Source organism: Protomyctophum parallelum (assembly GCF_964188405.1).
Source record: "Protomyctophum parallelum genome assembly, chromosome: 1".
In the NCBI taxonomy this organism is placed as follows: Eukaryota; Metazoa; Chordata; class Actinopteri; order Myctophiformes; family Myctophidae; genus Protomyctophum; species Protomyctophum parallelum.
In genome coordinates, this window is record NC_139697.1 from 7,413,194 (window position 1) to 7,426,170 (window position 12,977).

At 45.1% G+C, this 12,977-nt stretch overlaps 1 protein-coding gene across 1 annotated transcript in view; it reads right to left on the minus strand.

Moving 5' to 3' along the window:
- Window positions 1–12,977, minus strand: part of angpt1 (angiopoietin 1) — a 71,163-nt gene that overhangs the window by 42,523 nt on the left and 15,663 nt on the right. The gene's annotated exons all lie outside the window — the stretch shown is intronic.

Sequence of the window (12,977 nt, forward strand, 5' to 3'; positions counted from 1 at the left end):
TGTTTAATTTTTGGATGTGCTACCTTTTTGGATAAAAAAATAAAAATCCTATTCTTTGATGTATAGGCTACTTGATTTGGGTTTGGCACTCCACTGAAAGCCATTGCTGATGCGCAACCTCTTTTTCTCATTTATTACAACCCAGTCTAAGGCAACCTTGGGTCGCAACATTAAAATGGACTCCCTCCTACCCAGTTCCCAATTCAGTCAGGCCACAATCCTATGGATGTAGGATTTATTCAAGATAAAATGCATTGCAGTGTACAATACCTCAGGGTGGGGACCATAGTTTCCAGATCATAGAATAACATACTCTTAACACTAGCATGTCTGAAGTAAAATCAGACACAAGTAGCATGTGCTTAAATTCACATTTAGAATTACTATGCATGAGGAGTCCAAGCTGCTTCTTTTCACCTGACAGGGCCAGGGGAGAGTTTCCCCGGCCGGACGTGGCGTGTGGAGGGTGCCCCGGCTGGCCAGGGGGAGGTAGTTTAGAGACCAGGATTACTGCATGTTTTTTGTGAGGGTACCTACCCTAGGGGACACGGGGAGAACATGCAAACTCCACACAGAAAGGCCCTTTCGCCAACCCCACCTCGGGTATGTGCAGTGATGATGCGGAGGAGAGAGCACGCCCCCAGCGCCCACAGCGTCCCCAGCGGGAATCGAACCCAGGACCTTCTAGCTGTGAGGCGACAGCACTACCAAAATGTGCAACCGTGCCCCCAGTATTAAGTATTAAGAAAATACTTTTGATATATTCAAGGAAGAATGATCCTGAAATGAGAATTCATCCAATGGAACGAAGATGTTTCGGCTTCCATGCACCGTTTTAATGAGCACCGTACACATTGAAAAAGATACCGACACACTTCTAGCATCAGGGGATGCCTTCGGTCACACGTCTCCAAAAGCTTATCTGAAGCATCCCTGTGTCATGGATTATCTAAGTGGCGCCGACTTTGTTCCCCTTAAAAAAAGGTTTATGCAAAACAAAGCTATGTGTTTCCATTGTTTGAGAGGCGCTCTGCCCCAAGTGAAGAGTGAGTCTAGTGAATGTAGGTGGAACCAGATGTAGGTGGTTAGCTAGGGAAGGAAGAGGTACTCGGAGATGAACAGATATTCACTGAGGCTTATCTTGAAAGAAGTCTTTCATCTTTATCGTTAGACCTTCAGTCAATGACAAGACCGAGGAGAAGGTACAGTAGGACTGGATTGAGCTCTTCCTATAGATTACAGTTCATGTCGAGCGCCCGCCTGTTATGTGCAGGCATTTACTTCATCATACCACAGAGACTAAAAACACAGCAGGACTTTTCATTACTCTTTCAAAGTCACAGAGAAGGACTTTATCTCTTCTATAATGCTTGCTCTATTTGACTTGGCTGAGGATGACACTATACAGCGGCTAATTTGGAGGAATGCGTCATCGGGGCTCGGTCAGGTTCCAAGCATCACAATGCCACGTGACGTCTGATGTCCTTACTCAGCTGCCGTTCTTGCATGTTCCCCAGTACGTTCCCGGTTCCCTGGCCGTGGACGTGATGGAGCTGCTCGCACACAGGAGAGAGACGTCACTAACCAAGCTACGCTACGCTGCACTCACTGCACACAGGAGAGAGACATCACTAACCAAGCTACGCTACGCTGCACTCACTGCACACAGGAGAGAGACGTCACTAACCAAGCTACGCTACGCTGCACTCACTGCACACAGGAGAGAGACGTCACTAACCAAGCTACGCTGCACTCACTGGTCTGGGAAGGAAAACATTCCCCCCCCCCCCACCCCGAGTCAAAGATGCTTAGAGAGACAGTGTTTGATGACACCACAAACCCTTTCAGCTGTGTTTTTCTGTTGCTCTGAAGGTACAGATTGTTCTCATTATCACATTGGGCTCGATGTCCTGGGATGCTCCCTGACAGCACGGTCAAAGTCAGCACACAACACACACACACACACACACACACACACACACACACACACACACACACACACACACACACACACACACACACACACACACACACACACACACACACACACACACACACACACACACACACACACACACACACCCTAGCACTTGTAGTGCTGAGGGACTGGACTGAAGCCCAACCAACCCTACCATGTATAGCGTTTTTTAATTTTATTATTATTTTTGATTAAATCAATTCTGTTTTACATCATGACTGTTTGAATCAGAATTACCGGAGGGCCCAGTGGATATAGTATAACACACAGGCATACCGACGACAGACCATTGTCATAGCATTCAATTCGATTATTCATACAGAGAGTGAGAGAAAAAGATACATGTGTCAACACACACATCACACAGTGTTTTATATCCTGGGGTCGCGTGGGGAGGTGTTAAATGTATAACAAGAGAGAGGTGTGGCGCAGGGGAAATATTTGGGCCCACCGTCATGGAGACTAGTAGGGAGGGGGTTGGCTGTAGCTTAGTGGGTAGACTAGGCTGTCTGCTAATCACAAAGTTCACCAAGTAATACGTGTCAAAGTGTCCCTGAGCGTTACACTTAACCCCTAACTGCTCCTCCACAAGCAAGCACTCATCATGACCGTCTGAGCAGCCATCACCTCTGTGAAGCTGAAACAGAATCCCCCCCCCTGTGGGATTATGATCCCTCCGTGTTGCATCCGGCTGGCTTGGCCGGACACTGCAACAAGCACAATGGGCTCTATGCACACATAATAACTCTTAACTTCCCTACTTCAGTGGTTCTCAAACGTCTTAATTTCAAGAACCCCCGTAACTCTGAGAGTGTACAAATGGAACCAAATGGACACACCTGTTGCGCGGGGCCATTATGGAACCCACTCAAGGACACTTTGAGACCCACTGGGGTATAGCATAGTAATCCCAGTGATAGCAGTAGCACCCTGACTCTGTTTGACCAGGATGGAACAGCTAGCCTTCATTAGTATCAGCAGTATGGGGGGGAAGGGGCCCAAGTTCTTTCCAAAATGGCGTGTGCATATAGAGCCCATTGGCCGTTGGAAGCCGGCCGGGAGGGCAATCTCTGCCGCTGCACTAGTGACTCCAACAGGTTGGTCTGTTCAGCGAGGGGCAAAACTGAGAGGAATACGCGCGCACACACGCACACGCACACGCACACACGCACACACACACACACACACACACACACACACACACACACACACACACACACACACACACACACACACACACACACACACACACACACACACACACACACAGACACAGACACAGACACAGACACAGACACAGACACAGACACAGACACACACACAGACACAGACACAGACACAGACACAGACACAGACACAGACACAGACACAGACACAGACACAGACACACACACACACACACACACACACACACACACACACACACACACACACACACACACACACACACACACACACACACACACACACACAGGCCCTAAGGTTTACTAGCTACCATATTCCTGACAAGTCTAAAACTACCTTTGCACAGCAGAGTAATGGAGCAGTACATCACCAGCGGTTTGATGGCTCTCCGTGCTTATTGGAGGGCTTTCAATTCACGTTTTATCCAAAGAAAAGTCCAGAGAAGGCACTTAACATTCCTTAACACAGCTGAGAGCGAAACGCAACAGTAAATTAAATGACTGCTTGGCAAAGCAAATATATAACAACTTTTAATCAAATTATTAGCAATGAGAGTGACTGAAAGTATGATAATGGCCATAATATTTGTGCATGTTTAACAGATTGTCACTCGCAAGGAATTATTGCGTATTGCTTGCCCGTGTAAAGAATAGATGGATTTCAACATTTAAATCGTCCCAATTGAGAGAGAATAAAACAGAGTGGGATGTAACAGCCATGTCTCAGCCATCAGCCATCATGTCTTGCCAAGTGGAATAAGCTTTTCACCGTAATATCCTCCCTTGGCATTGACATTAAAGTGAAATGCGCCATTCTTTTAGGCCATATTTCAGATCTAATAACAACTTCCCCAAACTATTAACTACATCATGGCTGATATAAGTGTCTCGTTCCATGAAAGCTCCAAAGATCTAGGCAAAAAATTTGAAAATAAATGGTGGAGTCTGGAATCCTTATGGTCAGGAGCATTGATAGATTGCCCTCGCTTATAATGACATATAGAATTTATAGTAGCTGTGTTTACAAAAGATCTTGGTGGCGCCCAGTGGATGGTATGAGGAGTCAAAGCACATGGCTTCAGCCCTGGGTTCAAAACTGCAATTCTTTGATGGATCGTTCCAATCCTAATGGCTGTGTTTACATGGACAATATTTATCCATTCAGAATGAAATCATGCCAAACAGAGATTCATATACCCAGCTGTTTACATGACACCTGAATAAAAGTAGTCCTTGTGCCTCATTCGTTTACATGACCAAAGAATTCATTCAGAATGCTACTACTGAGGGCAGACATGTGTAAAATAAGGCATGCATTACAAACTCTCAGGAGCGTTCAGAATCAAGTGTTTATATGGTAAATATATCCTGATTCAAACGGTATATACTGTACCACCTCCATGAAAATTGATTTGGGTCAAACGGGAATGGAATATTCTATTCCAATTGAGGTGTTTACATGAGCATTTTTATCTTGAATGAACAGTCATTCTGAATACAAGTGGAATATATCTGTCCATGTAAACACATAGCATGGATGTATTACCGTTTGCAATTTAGCATTTCCTATGGCAAGATACTGTATGAGGAGCACTCCTTTTCTTCCTGGGTATCGTATCGGTTTTAGGACAAAGGCATTACTTAATTTGTTATCGTTTTAAAACAAGGCAGATACCATGATGTGTACCAACCTTCTGTGCATTTGCAGAGCATTTGCAGAGCAACAGAAAATGTTTTTGTAGTGAAATTACAGTTAGTAAAAAACGTTTGAATTGGGAAGAGTCTATAATTTTCATATTGCCATATTTGGCATGAAGATTTTAGAAAAGCAATAAGCCACACAAGGACGTTTACGCTGATTTTAGAACGGCTAAGGATGTGTGCATAGTGCTTCACTTGGCCACTTAAGATCTATACACTCGGCAATAATAGCCGATCCAACACGTGGCGATATACTGAATTACAGTATAGATTTAGTATTTTTTCGGTTTTGATTCTGTGTCCTTAGATTAGTCTTTCTCCTCTGTCACACAGCGACCAGCAGCCTTTTACTGAAGCTTGCAAACCCGCCGAGACCAATGTGTGTACTGTGCTGCATGTGGCAATAGCATGCGATACACTTCGCAACCTGGAAGTCACCTTGGGAGAGGGGAAAGTGAGGTGACACTCGGAAGGCTGACAGAAACGCCATGCCTGGGGCTCGGCTCATGGCCCGTCTCCCGGGGAATGTGGTTGACTCAAGGCTGGATCTGTTGGGGGCCATAAAACGGAAAGTACCAAGGAGAAACAAGATTACACAAACACGCCCGACACAAAAAGAAAAAGAAAGAAAACACTCGGGAAGCAGTAAAATAGCCTGTGTGGGTGTCGAGTTATTTGCAATGGTCTCTAAGCTGCACTTCAACATAACTGCTCTGCTTGAGCACTAAATGGAAGTATATTGCAAGCAGCAAAAGCAAACAGTTTCTTTCATTGCCAGGACTGGAGTATTTAAATGCATGTGGAGAACCGTTTGAGTCAGTAGGGACTGGGATGGCGAAATAAATGAGCACATGATGTGTATACAGAGGTTATGGTATCCTCTCTCTCTCTCTCTTGAGGTACTGAGATTTGTGGTCCTTATGCCAAATACTGATTCTCTCTGACGTTTGACCAGGAGATATACCGTAACCTGCTTCAGCCAACCTGACACTGGAACGAATGGATTTCAATAGGTAGAGCAAAGTGTTCTTGACAATCGAAGAAAGCCAAACAGCTACGAGCCAGTGAATCGTAAAAATCACATTTCTGTGAAAATACAGATTTCCAGACCACAATGTTTGGTTAGTCTCCACACAGAGCCCACCAACCAGGGGTCAACCCAAATAGGTGGAGGTCAGGCTTAACCAGAGAGCCAGGTTTAATCTTTGTACCCATGTGGTGTATCATTACCACTAATGGAATATGTTACTACACTGAAAATAGGATTTCTGTCATGAACATGCCATGTTATCTTGACTTTGTTGTTTTTCTTTTTGCGGCTAATCTGGTGGCCTTTCAAGATGAATGGCTTTCATTATGTAGGCGAGAGCTTGAAATAGGAAAGGAATTAAAATGTGGCACCACAAATAAAATGAAAATACAACACAAAAACGACACCACACATCATTTTGGTCTGTATTTTTGGAAAGTGACAGAACAGATTTGTACTGAGCGACATTCCAGGAGGTACAATGGCATTCTGGGCTACTTTTAGACCTGCTAAATATTGCCCCTGGTTTTACATAATCACCATTAGCAGAGTGAGAGTCACATAAAGAGAACTTTATGTTTCCCAAACTGCTACTTGACAGGGAGGCATAAAGGTTTAAGGAGCTGTATTTGGCAGAGGCTGGTTTCCGTACAGACTGCCCACGGCTTCACTAATGACACTACCTGACATCCATGACCCTTGCTCTGCGCCGCGCGAGGCCTTGTTAGGCTGTTAAAACAAGGGCCCTGCGAATGCAACTATCGCAGTGTGTTTTTACGCACAGCACTAGCATTTAGCGTCTTCTGTTTTGGCCGGTTTATGACTTATTATGAGCCCTGGGAGGTACGTTACAACCAGCTGTAAATGATAAAACAATCAGCTTTAGGCCGTCCAAGGACATAATTAATAGGCTGCATAACTTGAAAGACGCAGCGTGAGTGCATTTTAGAGCAGAGGAGCCGTTTACCGTTTGACAAAGACAAGTGTTCCAGCAGGTGGATAACGTGGATTATATCCACAATGTACACTACATCCTTATATAATTCATGGAGAATATCACAAGTGAGGAGGTTTTGCAATCTGTCAGCAGAATTAATCACAGACGCATATGCTATATATGCTATCAGGAGAAGCTTTCAAATTGTCCATAATTGAAACAGGATAATCCCAGCAGAAGCTACTCCCTTAGCTATCACGGTTACAGATTACTACGAGTGTTTACCACTTCTCTGACGTTTCGCATTCAGAGCATTTTCCATCCGCCCAAAAGAGGTCTTGAACTTTTCTAAACAGCAGCAATGGGAGGTAGTGGTAGTACTGCAATGGTGGCGATGGTAATGAGGAGAGAGAGAGAGAGAGAGAGAGAGAGAGAGAGAGAGCCACTGTGAGTGAGACGAGCAAAACGGTGGGTCTGGAGTGTATGAAGCATTTTTTGTAAGAGCTCTGTCAGATCGCTGCTTATCTCTGGGGGGTGTGAGTGGGGGTGGGGGGGGGGGGGGTGGAGGTCTTGACTCTCAGCTCTGGGATGCTTCTCCTTGCGCTTGGGGGCCTGGAACCATTTCAGACCACTTTAATGGACAACTGCGGAGGGGCTATTACACCCCCATCAGCACCTCCTGGAGTAATCACACGCCACCTCGGGACCCACGCCAGTGAATACACTTGCGCTTCCTTATCGGCGGCTGACAGTGAAGGGTGAATTTGATATGCCTCTCTGAAAACCTGCTGGGCCCATAATTCACCCATGACTGAGAGAGGTCTTAGCCTAACTCACTGTGCAGTAAAATCCGCAGTGTCTATTTCACTAGCGTGTACAAATGAAATGGAATGAACCCTTACGGGTCTATTTGGTTCCTTTTGTTAAATCTTGGGAGTTACAAATGGGTGTGGGGTCCATTTGCTTCTATTTGTACACTCTTGGAGTTAAATTAACACTGACAATTTTACTGCTTGGCTTGCGCTGTCACCCCTTCAGAAGTCAACATTCCGGGAAATGCAAGCACTTCCTGTCTTGTTGTCAGCCACTGGCAGCGGTGTAAAGTAACACATTTAAGTACATTTACTCAAGTACTGTACTTAAGTACACTTTTGAGGTATTTGTACTTTACTTGAGTATTTCCAATTTCCAATACTTTTACTTCTACTCCACTACATCTCAGAGGCAAGCATTTTACTTTTACTCCACTACAATTATTTGAAAACGTACTAGTTACTTTGTAGATTTTTGTATTTACAAAACATACAGTAACCACAACAGCCCTATTTCATTTCAGCCATTTGAAAATAACCGATCTGTAACAGAGTATTTCTACAGTATATTGCAGTGTATTGATACTTTTACCGTAAAACCTTTTCGGTACTTTTCTCTGGCTTGTTTTCAGGTCCACATTGAAACCTTGTTTTGAGACAGATTGTGTCAGGACTAGGTGAGTACAACACAACAACTCAGGTCATGAGCCCTCATTTGACCTCTGTCACCTTTGACACGGTGGCCGCCAGGCGAGGCGTTTACAGCACTTCCTTCTCCCGCTCCTCAAACGGCGAGAGAGAGAACGATAGAGGCGCAGTGAAGAGACAAACAAACAAACCATACAAGATAAATCGAAGGCAGCGAGAGTGAGAGAGCGAGAGAGAGAGAGAGAGAGTGAGAGAGGCAACCTGAGTCTCTGTAGTCTCAGCGAGCTAAAAAGGGAATTCGGAATTCAAAAATGGAAACTAGGTCCAAAAGGCTGGTTTGAACAGGGGGTCCCGAGTGAGGTGGGTGGTCTGGCTCTGGGCTCCGCCTATCTCACCGCTGTGAAGAGAACGCGTCTGGTTTGCTGTTGATTCCAGGACACCACTCAGCCATAGAGACCCACTGACTGCCATCCTAAAAACAACCTTGTACCGTCTGCGAGGAACCCACCTCCCTCTCTCTCTCTCTCTCTCTCGCGCTCTTCCTCAGTCTTGCTGCAGAATGCCGTTGTGTTGATTTCAATTCATTACAATTTGTTTGAACATTTCCAAGGACATAATGAGCATAGTGTACACAACCTGAAACCAGAGCAACCATTTCTGTGTTACTCTTTGGGGCAAATTACAGCGTTTTCAGAGCGAGGTGCCCAGAATCACTTGGCAGGCCCGGAGGCACAAGCCTTTCTGTCCATCAGAGGTTTTCTAACACAACATTTTGACAACAGTGAGCAAAGTGAAACAAAGTGAGAACTGTGCGGTAAACATTGTCAGCTCTTTGGTTTCCAAGAAGCCTGTGATTTTCTGTATATAGTATCGCACTATTATAGACCTTCACGTCACTGTCGACTATTTGCCTTCCAAATATTTGAAATTATTCAATGCCAAGAAAGAGAATATCCAAATAAGTGATACAAATGAATATTCAATATTGAAAATGTGATGAAAAATCTTCGATTTATGGCAATGTCCAAATGGTATATTGTTGTATTATTTATGTTGCCAAATATTTTACAATTAATGTGTATCCATTGTTGTATTAGTTACGTTGACAAATAATGTTGTATTCTTTCGATTACTTTGTACTTTTGTTGTTAAATGAGGTGAAAAATGTGACGTGAGAAATACAATAAAAATATGCTTCCTATATGGCCCATTTACCTATGGATATATATATGACACTGATGATTTGCAAATAACGTTAGTGTACCGGAAATTATGACATATTATATATATAGTTATATACATATTTTAACATACATTTCCACATCGCTAAATCATATTTTTGGAAACAATTTAAGAGAAATGTAGCTGAACTTGAGTCAGATTTGAGAATGTAAAGTGTAGAGGTTAAGGTCAAACATTGAGAATCTACAAAAAGCCTGAGAACAGAACAGACTGGATATTGTACTGCCAGAATCGTTTTTAAATTTCTTTCTTGCAGGGAAATACATAGTATTTTAGCTCTGTTCACATGAGAAAAAAATAAAAAAACTCTTTTTGATGTTAATTCCTCGCTTGTGAACTACCTCTCACTTTCCCTTTCATCTACTGTAATTCACCACCACTGGCCATTATATAAAGCTATTTCTAGCTGTTAAGACTTGTTAAATCAAGGTCTCTGACAGTGTTATGTCTACAAGACATGGATTCAATGGTTAAGTAAAAGCCTATATGTACTGCAGAGCAAGATGGATAGTGTAAAATATTCTCTGAAAGCCTGTAACATGTAAGATGAAAGCCAATTTATCAAGAAAGTCAAACGCGGTTAACGAAAGCAAAGGGCAATTAATTTTTGACATCCTACTTTGAAAAGCATGAACTTCTTCTCTCTCTCTTTTTTTTTTTTTTTCAAGAAAGAAAAAAGGATGGATGGACAACATGTTTGGTCCTTGAACTTCAGTTCTTCAGCGCTCCGAGTACATCCAAGAGAAATGTTTGCTTTTTTGGGTACTGTGATGCAGACGTTTGCTTATTATTACAATCGTGATTTTGGAAATGAATTTCCAGAGTTGGTCTAGACGACGATTATTTGGCTGTCCTCGGAGACAAGATTCCAGCGCAGCATACCTTGATCGACTCTCTGATAACAAGTGTTTTGAATGGCCGCTCCTCTTAAAAGGGAAAGGTGTGAGAGAGGGAAAAAACTATCAAGGCAAGCATAACACATTTCAGTTATATTTTCAATACATGTATCTCCACAAATCAGTACAATCAGTACTAATTAGATTGCGATAACCATACTATAACATGCGTTTTCCTTTCATGAATCTACCACCAGAAATCCGCCATGAGACTTCTATTCATGACTAACTGGAAACATAACACGGTACGGTAGAGATTGTGCATGAATGTATATTTTCACAAATCCTCCAGTTACCACAGCCGGGCTCTTTCATGTTGACTGTCTCAAAAATGTCAAAGCGGGCCCTCAAATTACCCCCAATTAATTACGAGTATCTGCAAGTATATGGGAGAGGAAGTACTTGCATTCACCCAAGACATGCAGGGAATGCGGAACGAAAACCCAAACATACAAACAAATGTTGGACCTGCTCATTTAGTCGGACCTCGCCTGGAAGCTTTGTACTCGAGGACCAGCAAGCGCCACAGAGAATCAGGCCACAGTTGTTGTGACGCAAGTCTGCATTATGGGAAACTTTCCACGGCAATCCATCTGATGATGGCTTACTTATATCACTGGCACACAACCTACTGCACGCCAGCGTCCCCTATATTCCACCAGCAAACAGCGATCACAGGGGCTGCAGCCTGCCGTCACATGTACTGTTTACATAGAAAACGTTTTGAAATGGTATTCCTGTCAACAATCTAACCAAATCGAACTGTCTTCTGCTGTGAAATAATATTACAGATATAGACGGAAAAAAGGGGAACGTCAAGATGGGACTTGACAAGAGAAGATGGTATGTTTCGATCAGCGTTAAAGCCGTATTCGGCGGGCTCCAGTTTAACTTGGAGTATAATGGAATCCCTTGTGACATAAGCACTGCATCTAATGTGTTCCAGTGCGGGTGCCAGGAGCGTCATCTGTCACGCAGGGTGCACCTTCTAATCAGGATGAATAGGCATTTAATGACAGCAGTTGTTTCCTTCAATGTCACGTCCATGTTTATCTTCTATCCTAACATCCCATTAAGGGCTGCAGAGTTTATACGCCCGACGGTGTAGTCATCCAGTGTTACGATCACAAATCCTCCAACAGCACGCTCCAACACATGGGCCTTCCACTGGAGCTCTCCGTCTGTCTCTCTCTCTCTCTCTGGTGCCCTCGTTTTGCCTTCTCTCTCTCTCTCTTTCTCCCTCCTTCCTCTCCTTTCAGTCCGTGTCCATCTGAAGTTTGCCAGCCGGCCATTACATCAGGTCCAGATTAGGCACCACGACGACTTCTCGCCTCGTGTAGTGGTGGCCGTGACGCACTGAGCCAAGTGAGCCATGCTTTGATCTGGGACCAGCTAGGCTCTTTGAAGTCATGGTGTGGCACAGACGGCGGCTAACGTCCATCCGGCCGTCGGTCTGTCTATTTATCTATCCATCTACTGTATCTCTCTTTCTCTCTCTGTCCTTCTCCATGTATCTCTTTGACCTTATGCGTCTCTCTGTGCGCAATACACTTATTATATAACATCTCAGGACACACTACAGTGTGTGTGATTCCATATGTGTGTAAGCATTGATTGAGTAACTGTGTGTGTGTATTTACAGTATGTATATGTATCCATCTGCACGCATGTGTTTGTGAGTGTTGTGTGTCCATCTGCTGCACGTGTCTGTCCGTGTGTATGCGCGTGCACGCATGCATCTATGCGTATTTCCCCCTAAGTGAGAGGACGCATGCCACGGCTAAGTCCAATCTAAACAGAGGCGAGCAGCAGGAAGAAGAGGTGCAGTAGTGCGGCTAACTTCACCACATGGAATTGTTGCAGACAGACTGACCTGAGTGCTGCGTTGGACGCGGGGAGGAGAGGGGGGTGGTTAACCTGACTGCTGCGTTGGACGCGGGGAGGAGAGGGGGGTGGTTAACCTGACTGCTGCGTTGGACGCGGGGAGGAGAGGGGGGTGGTTAACCTGACTTCTGCGTTGGACGCGGGGAGGAGAGGGGGGTGGTTAACCTGACTGCTGCCTTGGACGTGGGGAGGAGAGGGGGGTGGTTAACCTGACTGCTGCCTTGGACGTGGGGAGGAGAGGGGGGTGGTTAACCTGACTTCTGCGTTGGACGCGGGGAGGAGAGGGGGGGTGGTTAACCTGACTGCTGCCTTGGACGTGGGGAGGAGAGGGGGGGTGGTTAACCTGACTGCTGCGTTGGACGCGGGGAGGAGAGGGGGGGTGGTTAACCTGACTGCTGCGTTGGACGCGGGGAGGAGAGGGGGGGTGGTTAACCTGACTGCTGCGTTGGACGCGGGGAGGAGAGGGGGGGTGGTTAACCTGACTGCTGCGTTGGACGTGGGGAGGAGAGGGGGGTGGTTAACCTGACTGCTGCGTTGGACGCGGGGAGGAGAGGGGGGTGGTTAACCTGACTGCTGCGTTGGACGCGGGGAGGAGAGGGGGGTGGTTAACCTGACTGCTGCGTTGGACGCGGGGAGGAGAGGGGGGTGGTTAACCTGACTGCTGC